Here is a 17991-nt window from a genome sequence, read left to right as displayed (position 1 = left end):
CTTGCGGTAATTTTCAAAAACAACAAATAGTTACAACTTGCAAACAAATCGGTTTTGACCTGAGTATCTTAAAAAAAATCTTTTGTCACACCTTATTTTATCAATTGAACGAAAAGACAAACTAGTGCAGTAATTCACCAATAAAACAAACCAACTACCAGATAAAACCCAACTCTTATTCTTCTTTTCGGAAATGTTCATTCCAACCGAGAAGGTCAAATAGTCATTATAAAAAATTAACTACCTTCGTTTTCACAAATTAAAATTTAAATAAACATTTGCACATTGCCTTCTGACGGAGTCTTCACTTCGCGGGAATGTTTTGTTACGCTCCGGATTTCGGTCTCAGCCACACCAGCTGAGTACACAAATCAAAGGACGACGCCACGCTGCTGCTGCAAGCAAAAAAGGAGGTGCAGGAGCAAGAGATTAATCCCCTCGTGGTCGGTTGCTGCACCGTAAATGGTATAAATTAGCCAATCCAACTCAAAGCACCTAGAGTAGGCGCACAGTGGCGCGCCTTCATACAAAAACAGGATAGCGTTAGCGTTAGCGTAGTTACGGTATACTTCGTAGATTGGATACTAGCAACATTCATGTTTCTTTTTAATAATCTCATCCTGACTACTTTCAAGAACAAGGCAGGGGAGTATACCTTGTTCAAATCATAAACAAGAATACTAAAAGCATGAATGTCGCTATTCCCGGCCACGCCCTTCTTTACCGTAACTTGGGATAGGGGAAGGAAATGTTGGTGTAGCACTTACTTAATGAGAGGCCACCGACTCAGCGACACCCTCATAAGTGCTACGGAGTTGGAGGTTGGGGAAGGTATATTGTCAGGATTCAACTAGAAAGCTGGCGATAGACCATAAATATTTGTTGTTTAAGCGTTTTCAAATTAATCTTTTGAATGCCGGCAATAGCTTATTTATAGTATAAATAGTATTTCGCGAAATGCTTGTCGATTGTGCAATAATATTTTTGCTCAATAACTAGTAAAAAGCAAAACCGATCCCTCCAGGGTCATCGGATTGAATAAAATAACGATACGCGTAATAAAAAATCACGCCTATTGAAAAACTGTACTGTGCCCATTGAAAAACTGTACTGGGTGGTACTGTATTTTTAGATAATCGAAAAACGAAAGGAAGCGCGTTCGAACTAAACACACTAGGATAACACAGTCGGTTTTTCTGCTCAAAATTATACGAAAATCAGAATCGATCCCTCCAGGGTCATCGAACGGTTAAAAAGCATCCACAACCGATTGTTAGTTGCGTAACACCCGCCCGGACAGAATGCGCAATCTGAACATAATTATCAAACTCCGAAAATAACATTTTCCGTTCAAGAAACGATCAGAAGTTCCACGACGCGGACGAAAACGATCCGGAAGGCTCACAAAAGAAAAAGTATCATACTGGAACAAACTCACCGGATTGATTCTCTAAATTTATGTGCTGCCTGTCACTTCCGGATGGTTCGGTGAACTTAGGGCAGCCAAAAACCAACAGTACTGAGGTCACAAATCAAACAAATCACTTTTTCATTTTTCACTTTTCACTATTCCATTTCTGAATGTAAAAACTGTCCTGCTTGGGCTTCACGAAGCACTACCCAGCAAGACGCTCCAAAACAGAAAAAAAAATCTCCGGCGACGAAAACACGCGCGAAACCGTGAGCTAAATCTATCGGACGACGCAAAACCGAACTGTCCTGCTTGGGCTTCACGAAGCACTACCCAGCAAGACGCTCCAAAACAGGAAAAAACAAAAAAAACTCCAGCGACGAAAACACACGCGAAACCGTGACTAAATCTATCGGACCCGCCTTCATACAAAAACAGGATAAAACTTTAAGTGCGTCCCAAATCACCTTAAAATAATAATTTAAAATTTTTCTTCGACATCCGGTAAAATCCCGCTGGAAACAAAAGTCAAATTGAAAATCAGATACAATTTTTGCTTTTTTACATGAAATATGGTTGTGATACAATGTTCCTGAGGACTACCGGTCTTACGAGCGTCTTGAACATGGTACATTTGACGAGTTCAGCTAAAAATAAGCAAAATATTGCAGAAATTTTCCGTTCGACAAAGCAAGTTACTGAAAACTGTCAAATCAATTTGGTATTTGTTGAAAAAATTGGTCTTTTTTGGCAAAAATTTCAAATAAGCTAGCCAAAATTTAGCAACATTTTGCTGAATCCAGCAAAAACTTCTTTATAGGTTTTTGAGATATTGTTCGACCATGCGTCACTGTGGACCGTCCCAAATGGCAACGTGAATCGGCGCTGGGAGTTGCTGAAGCTGCCAGCAGGTTAGTTTAGTGTGTTTTCGGTAAGTACTCCTTTGCTGAGAGGATGGAGGCGAAGGCATCATCTATTTCCGGCGTCTGTTGTAGCAAAGAGACAAGATCTCGTTGTGTAAATACAATTTCGCGTTTTGCATCTTTCCGATGCGATGTGGGGGAGTGCTGAGAATGAAAAGCTACCAGCAGCTGTAGTTCGGAGCAATAGGAGTCTGTGTCCTGTCGAAGATGCTTCCGCCGCTTGTCACCGACCGGTTCCCGAATGCGGAGTTGGTTTTGATGACGACGAAAAGCGGTTCAGTGGCACTTGGGCTGCAATAGTGAGTGAGTTTTTGTTGTTTGGAGTATTCGAGAGTTCACACAAAGCTGACGGTTTTTTTTTCTTCTAAGCTTGATTACCAAGTCTAAATCCCAGTTGTTGTACTTTTAGTCATCCGGTGTGTTTATCCCTTATACAAGTTGTTTGCCTTTCTGTTCATTTTTATTCCGGTCCGGTATTCGGGAGTTTCTTTTTTCTGTGTGTCATTTGCTTATGAATTTGTAGATAAAAATAAATAATAATAATCAGAAAACGGAAAAAAAATGTATCCTCACATCGCGATAAGTTCGTAAATCTGTAATAGACGAAAGCTTATAAATTTATTACATTCAAGTTAACAAGTCTTCATCTATTACTGAATTACGAACTTACGTACACGTACTAAAGAGGCTCAGATAAAAAAAAAATCTTTTATCTGAGTGGTACGTGAACAGCTAAGTGTCGTCAATTCAATCTCAGTAAAATTTACATAATTTTATGTTCACTTTCTTGGTGGTTCAGCGGGGAGTGGAATTGATATTTGATTCCAGACAGCTAAACTGATATTATTCTATGATAGCCTCAAAATAATTTCCGTCGTTGCTTTTTAGAATATTGCTTCTGGTATTTTTTTTTTAGAAATTTCTCCGGGGAATCTTCCACACAACCCTCTGTAAATTTCTTAATGATTTTGTCCATCAATTGCTTCGAAAATTCTTCCAGAAATTCCTTAAAAAATACTATATGTTTTACCGGAAATTGTTTCCGGAGCTTTTCCGGAAATATCTCCAAAAAATAATCGGTGTTGAGTCAGACTGGACCCAGCGCATTTTAATGGTTCCAGATAAATTTACTCAATGCATTCCAAATTACAAAATATTTGCATAATTGGCCGTAGTTTTGGATGTTACCTATTTGATAAAGTACAGATGCTTAGAATTCCATGAGAAAGATCAGAATTGATGGAGACCTTGCAGGCTTTGGAAAATTTAACGATCATTGACACACGAGCCATAATTTCATCCCATTTATCCGCCTGCATTCATACAACACGCATGATATTTATCGTTCGTGGAAGATAACGAGCCATGAACAAAAACAGGACAGACACACACCACCCACTGTTTGGCGCCGATCACTGTGTGTCAACACTTGTAACATTCGCTGACCCACTCTTATACTGATCAAGAAACAGAGGCGAATATTTTTTATTTTCTGTGCTATGTTTGCAACCTAAATAGTGTTGAATGATCCAATCGATTATAATTAGGATTTTAAAGGCTGCATTACCAGAAAATATGAAAGTTATTACCAATTTTATGCAAAGTATAAATCACCCGAATGGCTCGATACTGTTGCAGTCTGTGAGAGTTGCTTCTCTTGAACGCTCTCGTGCCACGTACCAAACGAGAGAGTGAATGTTTACATTCATAGGGCTCTCCGAATGCGATATGCAACGAACTGTTAAATTTTTGGCAAATTGTTACACTCTCCGAATATGGTTCGATCGGCTTATTCGGATCAAAATCCAAACACTGAGACCCTGACTAATCGTTAAAAGCCCAAAAAACATGTAGTCCGGTCAGAACACTGGCCAATTAATCCGCGCATTTGTCCAGGAACTCATCTGAGAGTTTTCTCCGGGTATTCTCCAAGGCCGGGATGGCCTCAGTGAACCATTTCAGAAACACTTCATAGCAACTGAGTGAGACTTTTTTGGCAAATTTACGACAAGTGAGACTGCAGTACACATTTATCATGATTTTTTCTACGAATTTCATCAGAGTTTAACGCAGGTATTTGAACTCTTCAGAAATTCATTAACAGTTTAATAGACTTTTGAAAATATATTTTAGACATATTTGCAAGAAATGCTTGAATGAAATGTGAGAGAAATTCCTAGAAAAAATCAAAAGGAAGTTAATTGTAACAGTTTTAATTTATTTAGGAATTATTGGAAACGTACTTGATAAAGTCTCGAAAAAAAAAACAACTAGGATTTTTTGGAGCAACTCTTGGGAGTAAGTGGATGGAATGGCGTTGGCATTCTTGTATGGTTTCTAGGAAAAAAAAATCCCTGAACAAATTTCTTCAAAAACACTGGAATAAACCTCCGTGGATTTTTTTTTTTTATTTCTGTAGAAGTCTTTGAATATCTTCTTGAGTAGTATCAGTAGACTTCGATTAAAGGATCGGTGGAAAAAATATCTACAGGGAATCCTAGAATAGTCTTGGAAAAAAATCAAAGCAATCCCTGGGCACATTACTGGAGGGATTCTACCCCATTACCCCGAATGACATTTCCCAGAATGCCATCACCCCGAATTCCATTACCCCGAATGTACCATTACCCCGAATTCCATCACCCCGAATGCTACTTCCCCGAATTTACAATTATCTTGACAAGATGATATTGATGACATTTCCCCACGATTCGTTCCCCACGGGGTCGTTCGGGTTGATGGCATTCGGGATAATGGGGTAGAATCTACTGGAGGATTGCCAGAAAATAGTTCAAATGAAATCTGTGAAAATAACTAGGATAATTCCCAAAGCTTTTTCTCGAAGAATTTGAACATAAATTCTTGGAAAAACAGTTGAATAAAGCCTGTCCACGATAAATTTCGGACACGGATGGCGGGTGTACCACAGAAAGTTCGAGAATTTTACAGAAAGAAGGATTAACATCCTTGTCAACTGTTTATTTTGTAGATATAACTCTTTTATTCTGAAATAAACAATTGTTTTTGTTGAATTATGAGTAACTTTTTTTTGCTGCCATTATTTGGGTGTCCGAAATTTAACGTGGACAGGCTTTAGTCAAAAAATAGTCCCTAAAAATTTCTCTGGAGTTTGTAGAATTGTGCAACATAATTCACTGTAATTAGAATAACAAAAAAAAAAGCCTTTAATTTTTACTGAATATAGATATCTTAAAGAGTTGTATTAAAATAGATACCTATAGAGAGACCTGATATCAGCCCTCACTTCAGGGAATTAGTGCGGAAATTTCTCAGGGAATTGTTTTAGGAATTCCTTAAGAGAATTACTCTCATAATTTTTCTAAGAACTCTCAAGGATTTTTTTTAGCAATGGCTAAGAGGCCTCCTGAAATTTTTCAATGATTCTTTTTCTCCAAGAAGTCCTCAGGAAATTCCTACAGGATTTTTAAAGTCAATGAATCTCAACAGTAACTCACTGTAAATTCTTTCCAGAATTCCCAGAGATTTTGTCCTGAGAATTTTATAAGATGAATTCAGAAGGAATCATTGAATAATACCTATAAAGGATTTTTTTAAGAATCCCTGAAGAAATCCCTCGAATAATTCCTTAAGATATTTTCTACAGCGATCCCATAAGGGATTCCTAGAAGAATATACAGTGGATTTTTTGGAGAAATCTTCAGAGGAACTTCCATAGAAATTTTTAGAAGAATCCACAAAAGAATTTCAAAAGGAATTTCTGAAAAAATTCCCAAAATAAATGCTGGACAAATCACGGGTGAAATTTCACGAGGAATTTTCGTAGAAAACAGAAAACGCTAGTTTAATTTCAGGAGTAAACACCTAAAAGAATGTCCAACGGAACTCTTAGAGCACATCGTAGAGCTTTCAGAGGACCTACTAGAAAAATTTTCGGAGGAACTTCCAGATGAACTTTCATTCCGGAATTTCGGAATTTCTCCAGGAATTCTTACGCGAATCTCTTCACGAATTCCTTTAGAAGTTCCTCTTGGAAGTTTTTTCAGAAATTATTCTGACTCCGGATATTCCTCGAGTTCCTTCCATTGGAAGTTCCTACCGAATTTCCTTCGGTTTTTTTTACGGAAGTTCTTTCGGAATTTCCTACAGAATTTTCATCGGTAGTTCCTTCGGAATTTCCTACGGAAATTCCTTCAGAACAAACGTGGCAAAAATGAAAGAAAGGACATTTCTCCGGAATGCACGGTTTCTTCCAAGGGTGAAATGATTAATGTTGATAATTGCATCGGAAAGAGCAATCAGTTCGATGCTCTAGACAAATTTTCTGAATACCAAATCGAAACAGCCTTTAGCCCAGGCTCTTTGCTTCAAGTGAGGAAACAAAGTGTGTCGCCTATTGTAATCAGTTGTTCCGAATTTGGAGGATTCAAGCAGGAGATCTTGAACTCCATTAATCAAGGTTCCCTTCTAAATCGCAAAGAAAGGAGACTGCCGCTTTTTGCCGGAAGCTCTTAAAGATCACGATTTTCTCAAACATCATGAAGAGAAGAAGCACATTTTTTATACTTGGGACGACATAACTGAACGTTTGTTCAAAGTCTTCTTGAAAGATCTCTCAACTGACTGACTATAAGTCACCTGAAGAGATCAAAAATGGAATATATGATTTACTTGAATATTTCCCCAGTCCAAGTAATCATGAAAAAGAGAACCCAATCTGACATTCATCGGAAAGGGCTTTCTCAAGAATAATATTTAGTTCACTTTAACAAAAACGATCTAAATAATATTAAAGCTTATGGTCGATGTCTTTGTGACATGGGAACATTTCAAGAAACCTGGAGGAAATTTCCAGAACCCCGCTCAGTGGCGTCGGTGCCAGAAGTGAGGTCATGATACAAAACATTGCCGCATGGACGTTAAATGTATGATTTGCGGAGGTTTTTCTCACGCTAAGGACGTCTGTCCTGTGAAGGAAACACCAAAAAGATTATTTGCGCAAATTGCAGGGGCAACCATAAGTCTAACTTTTGGGATTGCCCTTCGCGTAGGCGAGTCGTCGAGGCTCGTACCAGGCAGATGAACAGTAGCGTTTTTCGATCCCGAAATTCCCCAGGCAGAATCTCCAATAATGCTTATCTTTTAGTTAACGATCGCTTGCTTAAAAATCATACCCATCAGACAAATTTTAATCAAACTCATTCACAAGCTAATTTTCTTCTGTCGGGTAGCCGTTCGAATCTTTTGATTTCGAATGGATTTACCCAACGAAACTCGTGTGCCGATATTGAATCTACAATTGCCTTACATAGAGGCGCGCCTGAATTACTAAAATTAAGCGCCCTTCATACCAGACCTCAAAAAGAATTAAATCTACAAAGTTACAATCAACTGAACATAAACCATGAACAATAGTAATCATCTTGCAATCGTTGGAATAATTTCCGATCTGATAGTTTCGGTCCACTCAAGCTCGCAGCATCTGCACAGGCTTATCGTCCAGCTCTCCGAGCGAAAGAGGATTAGAATTTAAAATAAACTTCGGTCCCTTGAATAGCACAAAAGCACAGCCAGAATGACGAAACAAGTGAAGTTTTCCTTCCATCACTAAACTGAGCAACAAAATAACGCAATTGCACGACACGCGCTTCCATCCGCCGAATAAATATACGAAGTGGGTGCATTCTTGCGGCTAAACCCAGCTGCTACAAGGCCTCCTAAGAAGCGAAAATTTTCCAACACGGAACGGCAAACTGAAATCACTTTTGAAAGATAGAAATGTTTATGTAAATCTGGGACTGACTGTCGCTTTTGTGCCAATCTTTTATGGCTGTTTTTGTTCCATTGGGGAGTGTTTGAACATTTTTTAAAGATTTCCTTCAGTCAGTCCCTTCTGTTGAAATAAATTTACAAACTCGATTGTTGAAACAACTTATTTGAATATGTGATAATGTGCATGAGTATTTTTCCCTGACCTCAACTGAAATTCCCTGACTTGCCAGGTTAACATTCCCAAACTTTCCAGGTTTTTGACACCCTTTATAATGAATCACTTGATCATAGGCGATTTTTGTTCTGAACTTGGTTTTGTATCTAAAATTTGAGCACAACAGTTTTCGTGAACCTTTTTACGACGAAATGAATTAATAATGCCGGGAATAGGATACGTCTCCATATGGCCAATGCAATTAATATACGTTTTATTTTTATTTTTGTCGCTGAAGTTATATAAAACGCTTCTAATTCTTCAATTTACACAAAGTTCGTCGTAATTGAGTCACCACATTTTAATATCACATAAATATGAAGAATGTGGGCTAAAATGCTGCTAATCCCCCCACCGCCGATCGACTGGACAACCAGACCAAGAAGATGAAGTCCAATAGGTTTATGAAGAATGACGGCATCGTCCATCTATTTATTTACCACGGCCTGCATTATTCTGGCCAGTAGTACTAGTCTAACTTGAAACCATAAACATTTTGCACATACCTACCGGATGCTGCCGCCTTGCAACGATACACCACTAACTGGTGTTGCTACCAGGCTCAGGATGGCAGTGGATTAGTGAAATGGAAATTTATTCATAATCGTTGCAAGCGCACAATAGCAGCGAAACTTGAGAGCCCATCATCTCATCATACGCTTCCCTGGAACTTAGTCACCGACAGGACAGCTTTGAGGACATAACAAAGGATACGCGGACAGCTTGGCAGCTGTAGTGGGTGTAGGTGCAATGGGTGGTCGCGTAGTTCTTTCATATTTATGTAAATTTCCGCATAATAATAATTTAACTTAGATGGGTAACTAGACGAAAACTCGCTGGTAGGATTGCGACTGAATGAGTGCATTTTTACAGAAAGATTGTTGAAACAATGTTTTTTTTTTGAATAGTATGCTAAATAAAAAAGTACTAATCTTTCGAAAACGAAATTTTGGAGTTTATTTCTATGTGTTAAGTATTAGTTAACTCATTTTGTAATTCTCGCTGAAAACGCCTTCGGCACACATCGAAAGAATTCCAATTTGTTGTCGCTGTTCGCTAGAATATGCTAAAACTAATGAAGAAGCGTTCTGGTTACCTCGAATTGGTGGACCACTCGTTTGCCAGCAAGTTAAGCAGTTTGCCGAAAGCCCATTTTTTATAATCTATGATATTTCTTCATGCGATGTGTCTAATATTTCCCTCGAAATATACAATAAACTTAGTGGCATCGCATTAAGGAAGGATAAAGCTTTCAAAAAAGTTTTGGCGATCATTTTAAACTCTAATATGTTGAAGAAATCTCGCGTAACTTTTCAAAACGGCCTATCTAACAATTCACACATTTCGAGTAAATCGAGCTTGAAGGTTGTGAAAATATATTTTGAAACTGTATCAAAATGAAACAATTTTTCCCCACTGTGTTGCTTGTAAAGGGAAGCAGTGTAATAGAGATCAACGTATAAAATGAAATTTTGTCAATTTATTTGGAAATTACACTGAAATCTATAAAAACATCAGATAGGACGTTTTGACCAAAAATATGTACATAGGATAAATCACATAGGTCGTTCTGTTTTAACAATTGTTACATTGGACATTCATTTCTGTCATTTTGTTTCAGTTATAGTAACATCGGATATTTTGATTTGAGCACACCACAATCATGTTTTATTTCATTTTGTATCCACGTGCGTTGAACTGCTTCAACATTCAAGTTGAACTGCTCATTTTGTTGCGGTGTGATAATCGCATGCACCAGCTGTGCTTTGTTTTTATTCATTTAAAGAAGAGACGAATGACCTTCGGGTTAAAGTCTCTCGCGAACAACAACAATTTGATTCATTCAATGCCACGCCGTCAGTTTTTCCCCCCGTCTATGTGTCCTATGTAACAACAGAAGGAGGGGAAACGTTGAGCTGTATTTGCGACTTTTTGCTTTCTCACTGTTTCTCTCCCAATATTCCTCCCGTTTCAATGCTGGTTTCGCCCACACTTGTTCGTGTGTGAGTTACCCACTGCACGACGGGTGGTGACGACTGTGTTGCATTCGGCACCAGCCGTCGGCGCAAACAAGAAATAGCGGTGGGAAATGATGACGATGACGGCGCCGTCGATTGTGTTGTAGGAAACCAATACCAAACAAATACATACAGCTTCTCCGCTCTTCGGTGAATGATTGCTCTGCAAATATATGTGCGCAAGTCGCGCATGCACGTTGCTCGTGTTGCTGCCGTGAAGCATATGTATATGCTTCATCGACCATGGATCTGAATCGGATTGATACAATAAGATCATGATGCTGAATATCATTTCCCTACATGCACTCAATACGCTGATAATCGACATTTTGTTGCGGTGTGCTAATCGGAGACACCAGCTGTGCTTTGTTTTGATTCATTCAATCGCACGACGTCACTTCTTCCCATCCGTCTATGTGTCCTATGTAACAACAGAAGGAGGGGAAACGTTGAGCTGTATGTAGGACATTTTGCTCTCTCACTGATTCTCCCTCAATTTTCCCCCCGCCCACATGATCATGTGAGAGTTTCCCACTGCATGACGTGGTGGTGGTGTCGGCTGTGTTGCAATCAGCACCAGCCGTCGGTTGAAACAAGAAATTGCGGTGGGGAATGATGACGATGACGACGCCGTCCATCTTGTTGTAGGAACTCGAGAAAGGAGCCCACGTCTAACAAATACATACAGCTTCTCCTCTCTTCGGTGATCGCTCTGCAAATAGGTGTGAGCAAGTCGCGCATGTACGTTGCTCGTGTTGCTGCCGGGAAGGATATTTATATGCTTGATCGACCATGCATCTGAATCAGATTGATACAATGACATCATGATGCTCAATATTGTGCTCAATATCATTCCCCTATATGCACGCAATGCGCTAATAATATGAAAAGAGATGTTGCAGCTGATCCAATCCAGCGAAACGGTAAAACATGGTTTGGCAAAAAGACCAAAATACAGTTTTGTGTAACTCATTCTCTTTTTGTCACTTGAGCGTTTTCAATTTTGCGAGGCAGTGCGACTTTGAAAATATCGACTGAAATGATTGAGAAGCTATTATGGCATTATATGCATCTAAGTAGTGTCTCAGACACGCTTCTACAAATCATTCTACCTTATAAACTCCATTCCAAAGCTTTATTAAGGAATGTCCAATGTAACATTAGAATCGTGTTTATTCATAAATGTTACATAGGACATGTGGTTGGTTCTCCGATCAAAGGTCCAATGTAACAATTGATTAAAAGCGATGCAGTTTTGAACATTGGTCATTTTGTTAAGCTTTGAATAGATTAATTTGTTGTTTATATATCAGAACGAGTGTTCTAGTGCGCTGCTAAGTGGTGCAACGCAAATGATTTGCAATGATAATCTCGATTTGTTTACATTTGTTACTTAGGACGTTTTGAAAAGTTACGCGAGAAATCATTCCAGTAATACCGTCGATGGGGGTGACAATGGGTCTAGGGGGTGAGATTGGGTCAAAACGGAAAAATATGTTTTGTGAAATATTTCAGCTAATAACACTGATATTACTAAAATGAATAATTCATATGTTAGGGAACATATTATTACACATAATTCATAACAATGAGCTTGAGCTTGAGCTTGAGCTTGATTGGCCGCCCGTGGATGCACTCCAGTATCGCCAGATCAGATGCACTTACACAAGGAACCAACTGAATGACTGCTTGGGACTAACAGGCATCCTCAGTGTATAAGTGCTGGTGATCTTCTATTTTTAGGCAACAATGGCACCTGCCACGTCAGAATGCTGACCAATGAGGGGAAGGGGGAGGAATTGATGATGCATTGAACTGACTCCCACGTAGACCGTATATTCCACTGCATCCACGTCAGTTCATGCGGGAGTGTATGGATTGGGGGAAAGGCATGGCAGAGAGGTTTGCTTTTGTGGTTAGCAGACTGCCTATGTATCAGGCGTAAGAAAGGCGTGCGCGTGAAAGTAGGAAGCGTTAGGGAAACGGTTTCTTGTCCGTCTCTGGTTCTAGCGTTTTGCTATGAACGAATAGTTTGAGTGAGATATATTTAGGATGGAAGATAGAAGCAAGTGAGAGATATACCACTACAAAGTACGAGGAAAGGGACGGGCCTGGGATTGAACCCATGACCTTCTGCATATGAAGCAGAAGCGGTAGCCATCAGACCACCAACCCCGTCTTATTACACATAATTCATAACAATATACATTTTTAGAAACTAGATAAAATTTACAACATAAAATTTCTCCTGTACAAAGTATCACGCATGTACTCTAGCCTCTATCGTTGTATTAGTAGAATGTTGAAAGTCTTTTCATTACACATCACAGGTATTTTCCGGAATCTGTTTGATTTTCTCACAAAAAAATCATTGTTTTCGGTACGATGTCTAGAACATTGAAAATGGGGGTGAGATTGGGTCAAGCAAGAACGATGGTAAATGAAATTCCAAGTCCACTTTTTTGACATTTTACGGTGCCGGATGTTCTTTTTTTTCATTAAGATGTGTTTATTCTTTCTAAATACAGCATCTCTGAAACATCAAACAAGTATACTTGAGTATTCCGTGCATTGAATAACAATACAACGCATTTGAACAACTTCTCAAACCAGCAACTGTGTTTCGTGCGCAGCAACATCGTAAATTTTTATCAAAAGGGTGTTTTTTTTTCTAAATTTGATTATTTATCAGTGTTTTTATATTATAGAAACATTTTACGGAAGTACAAATGAGTTGGATCGCTGAAATACTGGGATTATGACGTCAACTTCTGCCTGAAATTTATTGATCGTGGAATGTCGCACCGAAATTTAACAATTTGCGAAGGTTTAAAATATTCACTTTATAGCAATGGGGATGAGACTTTGAAGACAATTTGAGGGAAAAACCAAGAAAATTTATTTAAACTTGACGATAAATGTTGGGTTTACATATTTTTTCTCATAGCTCTTCAATTTTCAGTATAATTTTTCTTTTAAGTGGGCTTATCATACTTGTGAAACATCTTAGATATCTTTTTTCTTGTTTGCATCGTTTTTCTGTCAATATTTTTCAGTTGTGAATGGTTTTAAAATCATATTCTCAAAAACAAGTTATTTCAATTACAGTGACCCAATGTCACCCCCTCTATGGGGTGAGATTGGGTCATTTTTCATTCACTTGTGGTGCCGCTGTGAATAAATATTTGTCTTCAATTTTTTGAACAGTCCCTTTTTGACCCATTGTCACCCCCAACGACGGTACCTTCAAGAATATCCTTGAGAATTTATTTAGGACTTCTGACAGAGATTTTCCAACATATTGCTAGAAAAATTATTCCAAGAATAATTTCAAGGTTTTTTTTAAGCATTCCGCCAAATAGTCCACCGTGTATTCCATTATTCCCCCCGTATTTTTTTTTAGAAAACTTCCTGGGCTTTTTTGCTAAAATTCCCCCAACGCTGTTTCGGAATTGTCTCCAGCAATTCTTGTGAGGGTATCTCTACGTATTTTTCCGCGAATTTCTCCAGAAACTCCTTAGGGAATTCCGTCTTGGAACTTCATCTTGGATTTTCTAAGCGAATAATAGGGTCCTAAAGCCCTGTCCCAATTTTAGTGCCAAACGCTTGAGTTTAGGCCAAAAACACATGTTTACTCAATTTTCTAATGTTTTCCGTTGGTTTAAGCCCAAAAAACATTTTTTTAGATTTTGTCACATCCTTTGGCTTAAACTCAAATTTTGGGTGTATTTTGTTTTCCGTGTCCCTTACGAAATGTCAGAGAGGAACAACCCCCGTGGTCGAACTAAAACCCCTGTGGTGTTTTTGTCGACTAAGCGAACGTCAAACATGATCAAAAGTGTCAAGGTTCATTTATGGACCAAATTTTAAAATTAAATTATAAACATGATATAGCCATTATTTGAGCGGGAAAAATTGCTAAAGTAGTTACAGTAACATGCTTTTTCGTGTTATTAAATAAAAACAAGATTTCATTAAAAATTTTAGGACCCAATTCCAGAAACACTTCACAGGGTTGCTAGCGCCTGAATGAAACTTTTTTTTGGGAATGCCTATTTAATTTATGACAAGTAAACCTGCTGTAAGTATTTTTCATGACTTTCTGAGTGTTTTGTAAAGCCCAAACAAGACGCTTCGTTTTCGGGACGCCGGGAGTTCGGTTTTCGGTTTGTGGGTTTTGCTGGGCAGTATTTTGGAAAGCCCAAGCAAGACGCTTCGTTTTCGGGACGCCGGGAGTTTGGTTTTCGGTTCGCGGGTTTTGGTGGACAGTGTTTTGGAAAGCCCGAACAAGACGCTTCGTTTTCGGGACGCCGGGAGTTCGGTTTTCGGTTCGCGTGTTTTAGAAAGCCCAAGCAAGACGGTCGTTTTTGGGACGCCGGGAGTTTGGTTTTCAGTTCGCGGGTTTTGCTGGGCAGTGTTTTGGAAAGCCCAAACAAGACGCTTCGTTTTCGGGACGCCGGGAGTTCGGTTTTCGGTTTGTGGGTTTTGCTTGGCAGTGTTTCGGAAAGCCCAAACAAGACGCTTCGTTTTCGGGAGGCCGGGAGTTTGGTTTTCGTTACGCGTGTTTTGGAAAGCTCAAGCAAGACGGTTCGTTTTCGAGGCGCCGAGAAGTTTTGCTGTTCACGCTGTGTGAGTGCGAGTGTTCAGTCGAGGATGGATTACCAACTGGTGAGCTCGTTTCATGCTTATGATAACACATTTTTTCATGTAAACGTTACTTTTTTGTAATATTCAATCAAACTTTGTATGGTTCGTCACTACAAGTGTCGGCATTATGCCTGTTTTATACAATTCTAATAAACATAGAAACTTTGTGACATTACTTAAAATATTTTTTGGATTGTTCGGCATTATGAATGTCGACGTTTATTTTGAAACTTCTACCAAAGACTTTTCTTCTTGAGGCATAAATGTTCAGTAATACTTTTATGTAATTTTCAAACAAACAATGTATGGTTCTTCACTACAAGTGTCGGCATTATTCCTGTTTCATATAATTTAAAACATACGCATATATTTTTCTCTTTTCGCCATTAATAAAAACTTCTTTTGAATGGTTCGACATTACAGATGTTGACGTTTATTTCAAATCTTCTACCAAAAACTTTTCGAGACAAAACTAAAAACTAGCTTTAGGTATAAACCGTATTTTTCCTCCTTATCCATGGATCGCATCACCGACCAAAGGTGACTCCCAGATCTTTTCCTTCTCCACTAATAAACACCCTTCCCGTGGTGATTGTGGAGATGCAGAGGTATTCTGAGCAAACGGATTGATTTTACGGCAACAAACCCGGCAACGAATAAAGGACAACGATTGGAAAGTTGGATCTTGGAACGTGAGAACTTCGAATGAACCCGCGCGTGTTGGGCTCCTGGCTCTTGAACTGCGGAATGTCGGCGTGAACGTGGCAGCTATTCCGGAAATACGCTGGCCGAGAACCGGAGAACGTGAGTTCCCAGCGGTGGACCCCATCGCCAACACTTCATTCAAGTACCACATCTACTACAGCGGTGACGACAGAACAGAACGTGGAGTTGGCTTCATAGTGATTGGGAAGCAGATGAAGCGAATTATTCGGTAAAAACCGGTAAGCGACCGCATCTGTGTGTTGCGAATGAAGGGCAAGTTCTTCAACTACAGCCTGATCAGCATATAGGCGCCAACGAACGATAAGCCCGATGACATGAAGGATGAGTTATATGAGAGCCTGGATAAGGCCTACGGAGAGTGCCCAAAACAAGATGTCAAGATAGTCATCGGCGATGCAAATGCGCAGATCGGGAAGGAAGATTTCTTCCGACCCGTCGTTGGAACGGAAAGCTCTCATTTCGTTACCAATGATAATGGCCTGCGGCTAGTAACCTTCGCTTCTGCTAGAGGGATGGCAATCAGCAGTATCTATTTCGCACGAAAGAATATCCGCAAACACACCTGGCGACACCCGAGTGGCGATGCCTGCCTCCAAATAGACCACGTGCTGGTTCTCAGATGTCATGGATGTCAGGACCTTCCGAGCCCCTAATATCGACTCGGATCATTATCTCGTTGTAGCTAAAATTCGGGCGCGGTTATCCAGCGTCACGAGTTCCAGAACGCTTGTCGACTGATAGGGTAGCTGCACAGTACTACCAGCAGCTAGACGAGCAGTTGGGAAGAATCAACGTTGCTGGAGATGTCGACCCTATCCACGAAGCTGTGACAACAACGGCGCGGGAAGTGATTGGCAGTGGTCAACGACGAAGACGAAACGACTGGTTCGATGAAGAGTGCCAGAGAGTGACAGACATGCAGAATGTCGCCAGAAGCCGTATGCTTGTGGCCGGTACCCGACAGAACAGAGCGGTACAGGGCACAGAGAGCCGAAGAAAAGCGATTCCACCGCAGGAAATAAAGGCAGCACGAAGAAAGTGTGGTAGCTGAAGCTGAAGTAAGCATGAACCGGAATGATATGCGGAGATTCTATGCAACGGTCAATGGTGCGCGGCACAATACCGTACCAGTGCCCGCCATGTGCAATGATCGAGCTGACCGATAAAATGGCGGTGGCTGCCAGGTGGAAGGAGCACTTTCAGCAATTACTGAACGGTGAAAATGGTAATGTAGCGAGGAACAGGATGAACATTGACATTGGTTCTTCCGGTGACTCTCTACGGGCACGAAGCCTGGACGTTGAAAGAGGAAGACCGGAAAGCTTTCGGTGTTGTCGACCGTAAAGTGCTGAGGACAATACTTTGTGGGAAACTCAAAAATGGTGTGTGGCGCACAAGCATGGATCACAAGTTGTATCAAGTGTACAAAGATGCGAATATTATCAAGCGTGTAAAATACGGCAGATTTCAGTGGGCTGTTCACTTAGTGCGAATGTCGGAAGAAAAAATTGCGAAAATAATATTTAGCATGGAACCAGGTAGAGGTCGGCGGCTTCGGGGAATACGCTGGCTGTACGCAGTGGAAGAGGACCTGGCGACCCTAAACGTTCGGGGCAAGTGGAGAAGTTTCACCCAAGACCGACGAAGATGGAGCTCTACAATACGTCCGGCAATCGCGTGACGCTACACTGTAGCCATCAAGGTATGGTAAGGAAACATATAGAGAATTTAATCAAAGGATTAGTTGAAAAATATCTGAAGAAAATCCTGATAGAAAAAAAAACACAAAGTAATGCCTAAACCAAATTACTGGAGGTAGTAGCGTTGGAAGCGAAAAGAAGAAATTGTGCACAGATCCCTGTAGGGTTCCCTGAAAATTTGAAAATTGAATTGACAGTGAATTCGTTTCAGAATTCTCCTAGATTTTATCCTGGGAATTTCTACAGATAAAATTCCTATAGGATATTTTTGAGAATCCCTGCAAAAATCCCTCGGAGAATTCCTGAAGACAATCGCTAGAGCAATCCCGCTAGGGATTCCTGAAAAAATTTACGATGGACTTTGTGGAGCAGTCTCCAGAGGAAGTTCCATAGAAATTTCTAGAAGAGTCGTCGAAGGAATTTCAAGAGGATGAATCCCCGGTGGAATTTTACGATGTATCTTTGTAGAAAACCCTGGTAGAATTTCAGAATAAATCGCATAGAAGAATGTCCGGAGGAACTCTTAGAAAACTCCCTAGATGAACTTTCCTTCCAGAACAGTTGAACGAGAAAACTGAAATTGAATGGGTTCTGATAATTC

At 39.9% G+C, this 17991-nt stretch overlaps 1 protein-coding gene across 4 annotated transcripts in view; it reads right to left on the bottom strand.

Annotated features, from left to right (window-relative positions):
- Window positions 1–17991, bottom strand: part of LOC5567724 (UPF0565 protein C2orf69 homolog) — a 106134-nt gene that overhangs the window by 41886 nt on the left and 46257 nt on the right. The gene's annotated exons all lie outside the window — the stretch shown is intronic.

This window comes from Aedes aegypti, chromosome 1 (genome assembly GCF_002204515.2).
Source record: "Aedes aegypti strain LVP_AGWG chromosome 1, AaegL5.0 Primary Assembly, whole genome shotgun sequence".
In the NCBI taxonomy this organism is placed as follows: domain Eukaryota; kingdom Metazoa; phylum Arthropoda; class Insecta; order Diptera; family Culicidae; genus Aedes; species Aedes aegypti.
The sequence above is the reverse complement of the archived record's forward strand: the minus strand, read 5'-3'. Positions and strand labels throughout refer to the sequence as shown.